The sequence below is a fragment of the Dromiciops gliroides genome, chromosome 6 (assembly GCF_019393635.1).
Source record: "Dromiciops gliroides isolate mDroGli1 chromosome 6, mDroGli1.pri, whole genome shotgun sequence".
Taxonomy (NCBI): domain Eukaryota; kingdom Metazoa; phylum Chordata; class Mammalia; order Microbiotheria; family Microbiotheriidae; genus Dromiciops; species Dromiciops gliroides.
In genome coordinates, this window is record NC_057866.1 from 120306255 (window position 1) to 120314164 (window position 7910).

General features: G+C 38.6%; 1 pseudogene; it reads right to left on the reverse strand.

Moving 5' to 3' along the window:
* Positions 1-6175: 6175 nt before the first annotated feature.
* Positions 6176-7365, reverse strand: LOC122732419 (annotated as a pseudogene).
* Positions 7366-7910: the final 545 nt, after the last annotated feature.

The window sequence follows — 7910 nt, forward strand, 5'->3', positions numbered from 1 at the left end:
TACAAAATGTTCATACAAATCTATTTTATACAAAACCAGAATATCCGCAAGCAGGGAAAATAAGGTTTTTGCAAAATATTTATTTATAGACCACATCTTCTAGTTCATTGACAGTGGCCTCTTTTCTCTAACAAGTCTCCCACCTCCTGGAATAATGAGTTTGTTGTTGTTGTTGTTGTTTGTTGAGGGGCAACGAGGAGTAAGTGACTTTTCCAGGGTCACACAGCTAGTAAATGTCAAGTGTATGAGGCCAGACTTGAACTTAGGTCCTCCTGAATCCAGGGTCGGTGCTTTATCCACTGCACCACCTAGCTGCCCCCTCCAGGAATGTTCATTGGCTGTTTCCTGTGCCAGGAATTCTTTCCTTCCTCATCTCTTACTGCCTTCATTGGCTTCCTTCAAGTCCCAGGTGAAATTCCACTTTCTATAGAAACACTTTCCTGATCCCATGTAATTCTAGTGCCTTCTCTCTTTGTTATCTCTAATGTATCATATATGCCTTGTTTATACATAGTTGATTGTATGTAGTCTCTCCCCTTAGTACTTTAAGAGCAAGAATTGTCTTTTGCCTTTCTTTATATTCTTAGCACAGCACCTGACACATAGTAGCAGCCTAATAAATGTTTGTTGACTGACTTTTTTATATTTTCCCAAAGATGTATAAAGAATAAGATACAATTGTGCTTATCATTTGTTGCATTAAAAAAAAACAACTTTTCAGTACAGAAAGAAAAATGTACCCTTAATGCACTGTTAACTTATAATATAAACTATTTGAGAGCAGGGAATTTTTTGTTTTTTTTTTCTTTTGGATTTTATGGTTTTTGTTTATATTTTGTCTTTCTTTGTATCCACAGTATTTAGCATAGTGCTTGACACAGGGTGCATCATTATTGTTGTTGTTAGGCCCATCCACATATTAAAATTATTCAAGATAACCTTAAAAGAAATAAGAAGTAAGCTTATTCCATGACCCACTGATTATAATCTTTAGGGGAGGTATGAAACTGAGATGTATGGTCATCAACAGTAATACACTACTGTGATGTAGGGGATACAATACAAAGTTGAAGCTAAAAATGGTTATTTCTTTATTTAGAAAGGTCATCCATGTGTTGCTGTTTAAAGATATGTACAGGTTGCATCAAGTCCTGACATCCTCCAGAGAATCCTAGAAGAGACATGTAATTACTCAAAAGAATCTGGCCTGAACATCCACATAGGAAAGACCAAGAAAATTAATATTGTCCAGATTATGGCAGGCATTTGGATATAAGACCTACAAAGTCAGCTCATCTGTATGCATATCTCAGACAGATGTAAAGATGGATACATAGCAAGTTAGGACTGGAATTAAAGAGGAGTAAAATAATTGGATTGCCAAATGGAAATTTCAACATCCTAAGAGTTTTATTATATGGCAATAAGACAAGAACTAAATGTTTCTGAAGAATTAAAAATGAATAGTATGCTAATGTAATAAGTAAATAAAGGAAGTGTTAGACTAGTAGGATTTTTATCAAATATTTTATAAGCATTTTGACAAAATATGGTATATTCATATTTTGATATATTCAATGGATATTGACAAATATAGAAAGAGACATGTCTAAAATCGACTTCTTAATAGAGAAGTAGTGAAAGGACATGAAGAGTTTCCCCCAAAATGCAAAATATTAACATCCATATGAATAAGTACTACAAATCAAAAATTATAAGAATAATACAAATCAAAATAATTATTGGTTTAGCTCATAAAGAGAAAATTATCAAAGTTAACAAAAAAGAATAGTTAGTGTTGGAAAGGTTGTAGAACAATAGGAATACTAATCCTTCACTGTTGTAGTTAAAAGTTTGGACAATTCTGGAATACAATTAGGAATCATCCTAAGAAATGGAATGAAATATCTATATCTTTCAATTGAGAAATTTCACTAGTATACATATAACCCAAGTAATTTGCTGAATGAAAAGTAGGCTACATTATAGAACAGGTTTTTTAGCAACACATTTTTTGTGATAGCAAAGAATTGGAAACAGAGTTGATGCCCAGCAATTAGGGAATGGATAAACAAATAGTGATACATGGATGTAAGGTATTGTATCCAAATGGCTGCCATGAGAGAAACAAGGCTGGCAAATGAAGGCTATTTTACCAAAGTTGGAGCTGGATATTTGTTGTGTCTTTTGTTTTGTTTTTCTGCGGTGGCCACAGTGATGGAGAATGATCTGAAGTTGGCATAAATTTTGCAATCAAAACTAATCTAGACAAAAAGCTTGTATGCCTAATAAAAGCAGTGAATGAAAATTTGGCAATGATATTGCCACATGTAGGAAAGTGACACACCATCAGTGTATATGTTCTTGCCATGGAGAACCCTGATGAGTTCAAAGAAAAATGTTATGAAGACTTGGGGACCTTCATCATCAATGTTCCAAAACAGGACAACTTTATAATTCTGGGTTACTTTAACAAGAGACTAGGCACATGTTATCAGACATGGCAGGGAGTCATTGGGAAGAATGGAGTCAGAGACAGCAATAGCAGTGGTCACTTACTTATGAAGATTTGTGTGTGTCATGACCTTTTCATCACTAACATGGTCTTCCATTTACCTAAATGTAATAAAACTTCATGGATGCACCCTCACAGCAAACATTGGAATGTCAGAGGATGGAGAAGAAACAGAGAGGATATGAGAGTGATGAAGGAAATATGTGACAAAGAGAGATGGATAGATCATAGACATCCTTTTCAAACTAAACATTCACATTCAACAAAAGTGGTGACCAGAATGCAAGCCAGCTACCAAAAGATTTAATGTCAATAAATAAGAATGATTCTCCTAACTTTAGCAATTGATTGTTAACTTGGAGGGAAAGCTGAGCCAACACATGTTGGGGAACAGTGGAGCAGAAAAGGAGTGGGCAGATTTGAGGGATTCAGTGTACAGTATCACATTTACTCATCAGGGTCAGAACACTCAAATACCAAGATTGGTTTGACAAAAGTGATGGAGAAATTTAAAAGCTTCTAAATAAAAAGAAAAGAAATTCACAGGTTTTACCAGCAGGATAGTTCATTCATCTCTAAGAAGGCAATGTTTAACTCCAACAAAAGTAAAGTTCAAGCAAAGCTTAGAGAGATGTAGGATTTTTGATTCAACGAGAAGGCAAGTGAAATTCAATTTTACACTGAAAATAACAATCCAAAGCATTTTTATGATGTCCTGAGGGCTATTTATAGGCCAAGGACCTATGGTATATCTCATCTATTCAGTGATGATGTAGCCACACTGATCATGGAGAGATGAGTTGAATGCTTCCATAGTGTCATCAGTCATTAGTCAGTGCTAAAGCCATTAACTATACCTCAGTTTAAACTCAATCCCTCTCTTGCCAAACTTCCAACTCAAGAAAAGGTTTGAATGCGATTAAGCTCCTCTTCTGTGGCAAAGCACCTGGTGCTGATTCTATTCCAGCTGAGATTTCCAAGGCAGGGGATCCACTGAAATTTTCCAGGTCATATGGCAAGAGGAGGTTATTCCCCTGAAGTGTAAGAATACTTCCATTGTCCATTTCCATAAAGGAAAGGGAAATAGGTAGTCCTGTGGCAATAACAGAGAGGTTTCTCTCTTAGTCACTGCTGACAAGATTCCTGCCTCAGTGCTCCTTAATGGTTGATCCTTCAACTAGAAGATGGCCATCTACCTGAGAGTGTGGCTTCATAAAAGACTAAGGAAGTCAATAGTATGTTGTTTGCTGTTCAACAACCCCAAGAGAAATGCCAGGAGTAAAACAGAGTTCTATATACAACATTGGCCAGTCTAACCAAACATATGGCCTTTGATATTATCAGTCACAAGGGCTTGTGGAAAATTATGGCGAAATGTGTTTGCTCAGGCAAGTCCATCGTTATTGTACATCAGTTTCATACTGGCATGTATACATGGGTTCTGGATAATGGACAATGCTCTTTTTCTTTCAGGGTCACAAAATAACAGGGCTGTGTGCTTGGTCCCATGCTTTTTAGCACAATATTTTTAATGACAAATTCACTTACTTTGTCAGTATACTTTCCAGGTATGTACTCATAGATGATGACTTTTATGCACACAATGCCAAAGCTGGCTCAGTGTTTGAGAGGCTCCAAAGAAAGGTCTACAGAGCCTTTTTCCTTACCCCACTGATGTATGCCTGTGGATCCTGGACAATATACCAGAGCCATGCCAGGAAAGTGAATCACTTCAATTTGAATTGTCTTAGGAAGTTTGTGAAGATCACTTGACAGGATAAGGTATGAGTTGCTGAGGTCTACTCTCAAGCTGAACTGTCAAGCATCCAAACTCTACTACAGAGAGTGCAATTCAAATGGGCTAGAAACATGGTTAGAATGCCAAAAGACGTTTGCCTAAAATACTATTTTATGGAGAACTCACACAAAGCAAATACTCAGCTGGTGTTCAGAAGAAGAGGTACAAGGGAACTCTGAAAATCTCTCTAGAGAAATTTGGAATCTATTGGGAGATGTAGAAGACAATGGCACAGGACCTCCCAGCATGGCAGGTCACTGTGGAACACCAGTATGGCTGTACTCTATGTGCAAAGAACTGCAGTAGCTCAAAGAAAACATGATATGCACTAATTTAGAGGCAACTCCACTCCAAATGTTCATATGGACTATTCCTACACAACTTATGGAAGAGCCTTCCAAGCCCATATTGGCTTCAGTCAGACACACTGTACCTTGACCCCAACATAGTGGTGTCACTTTGGTCCTCTTTGAGAACAAAGGACAACAAGCAAACAATGATGTAAGTACTATAGATGATCCTTATCCTTTTTTTACAGATCAGGTATTTTAGGTTCATATAAGTCCATTTTGCCCAAGTTCATAGAGCAAGTATCATTCGCAGGATTTAATACATATCTGAAATTATTCAAAATCCATTTTCCTCTTCCCTATATTCCATTTCTACCTGCCCCTCCTCAGATCCTAGCTTCAATTCTGGAAGTACCTGGTCTAGCGCAGTGCCTCAATGCTTGACCCAATATATAGTAGGAACTTAATACATACTAGTCAACTGATGGACTTACTTTCATCACCAAATTGTCCTATCCAATGTCACCCTACCCATTTCCGGAATTTTCTTAGCAATTGGTTTACATTATGCCTTCCCTGAATACACATTCACACACACACACACACACACACACAGCCATTAAGCTTCTCTCTAGGTCACTCATCCACTCACTTGACCCTCCTCCACTTGATCCTCTCCTCAACCAGAAAACAAATGTGCTTAGATCTGAAAAGACACTTACAAAATTATAATGGAGGGCATTTTCTTTTTTTTTCAGGGCAATGAGGTTTAAGTGACTTGCCTAGGATCACACAGCTAGTTAAGTGTCAAGTGTCTAAGGCTGGATTTGAACTCAGGTCCTCCTGAATCCAAGGCCAGTGCTTTATCCACTGTACCACCTAGCTGCCCCTGGAGGGCATTTTAAGAATGTCACACTCAAAGGTTTGCAGATATCTGAAACAAAGAACAGTAATTGGAATTAAGAAAACAGAGCTGATTGGAAACAATGCCAGAACTTACTTCAGATCATACAGTTAGGTACTCTGATACAAGGCTTCAACCTTGGGATTGTTATTATTAACTTTCCCAGTAGAGTTTCCATCACTCTTGTTAACTAGCTCTTCCATCGATCTTCTTGACACATCAATTTCTTTTTGTCAGGGGGTGGGAGAAGAGAAGGTTTAGGAACATTTTGAAATAAAGCTGGGGAATAAACCATGACCTCATTTTTTCTTTTTTTGCTAACCCTAAGAGCCCCACACTCCAAGATGTTTCTAAGCACTTGAAGTCAAAATAACACCCATCAAAAAAGTATTTTATATAGGAAGTAGAGCTCCTGTGAGTTATCATGAGTGGTGGCAGTGAAGAATTAAGTGAACTCCTTAAACCCCAGCACTGATTCTTTCAGTGGAAATAAAACTTACTAACAGAGACAATATCCCATAGATATCCCCAAGATATTCCTATGGGAATAAATTCAACACATTTATGTGCCCATGAACAAAATCAAATACTCTTTAGGCACTTGCAGATAATTTTTTAATAATTTCAATTTATTGAGAATCCACCATGTCCAAGTTGGTCTGGAAACATTAGGCACCTTCTTTTGCAACATGGTCCTTTTTGAGTGGTCCAATGAAAGCTTTCTTCTCCTTCAAAATCTGGAAACAGCCATGGAGAAATTTGGAGGCGGTGTGCATAAACTTCAAGGCAATCTTCTCCAGTGTACAACATATAGTCTGTACCAGCAAAGACTTCTGCAGCGTGAGGACACGATGACACAATCTTTCAGCATGATAAAGTCATTGGTCACTTCACCATAGTGAACAAAGCTTCTTAGAGGGTTGCTCCTTTTGTTGGATAGATCATACTTAGTGGACACGTTGTTTTTGATCAGCTTGCCATCCTTGATCTGGTAGCCCTCACCAATGTTGGAGATCTTTTTGTTGATCTCACTGCAATGGTGGTAGCCCTTCTGAATAGCCTGAGCCAACAGAGGGGGCCACGTGGGCAAGATGCCAAGCTCCAATATACACCAACTTATGCAGGCCCTGGTGGGTTTTTCAGGGCAGTTTCTTTGTGTGCTGGAGGCTGGTGACATCTTTGTAACCCTTGCCCTTGGTCACTCCAATGATTTCAATCATCTCGTCTTGCCCAAACACAGTAGACATGAATACCTGCTGCTCCAGCTTCTCATGGGCCTAGTCCAATTTCTCAGCCATTCTGCCACCATTCAACTGGATCTCCATCAGATAAAATTCCTGCCTCAGAGGGAGCAGGAACATCTGGGTGAAGGTAATGACTCTGATAACCTGACAGTACTACTTCATGCTGGGAAAATCCTTCTCCACATGCTGCTTTCTGTCATCATCTTGCAACTTCTTGCAATACTTGGTGAAGACGTTCTTCTTGGACTTATTTTAGTTCTTATTGCTCACATCTTCCACTCATCAAAGATGGTCAGCAGAGATGGTTTTGAAACTCTGAAGGTCCTGAGGGGGCTTTACATGACTCAGGTTGCCTACAATGACCATGGGGGGCATCTCTACTATGTGACAGCCTCGATCACTTCCTTTTTGTTGACCTTTGAGCCATGCCTGACTACCTCTTGAATGATGTGGATCATGGCTGACTTATAACACAGGAAAGCTGTCAGAAGAATGGGCTTGGCGGGGTCTTCTTTGGGGAAGCTCTTTACCCTTCCCCAGGGCTTGCTGCTTTGCTTTAGAGGTAGGAAGCCCAGAGACCCATGTCTGGGAGCAGAAAATTTCCTGCGGGACATGCTGCTGCTGCTGCTGCAGCAGCTGCTGTGGCTGCCACTGAGACAATATGCAAGAGATCCTTGCAGATTATTTAAACTGTCCTCTAATTAGGATGAAAAGTTTGAGAAGTAGCTAGGGGTTATCCTTGGAGATAAAAGTGGTTGAAGTTGTATGACTGACCCACAGAAGCCCTGTGACCTAAGGCAATTCATCTAACTTCTTATTGCCTCCAGGAAATTCTCTAATGTTGCCCTTCTGTATCAGAGGCAGTAGTTCCCACATGGAGAATTTCCTATTAAAATCTGTCCCACTATTATCAGTTAAATATGGATGGAAGATTTAAAGCTCCTATGATCTAAGACCATAAAGACAAAAGGACTTGTTTCAGTCCTAATAAAAGCTTATGCTAAAATTCAGAAATCATTTCACCCCACTATACCCCACAAACACACTACAAAATATTATGAATTGTATTTCTATTTGTTTTCTATGTAACATTCCTCTTATTTTGTCTCTTAGGAATAGAAAGAATAACAATTTCTCATCAGTTTAACTGACATACATT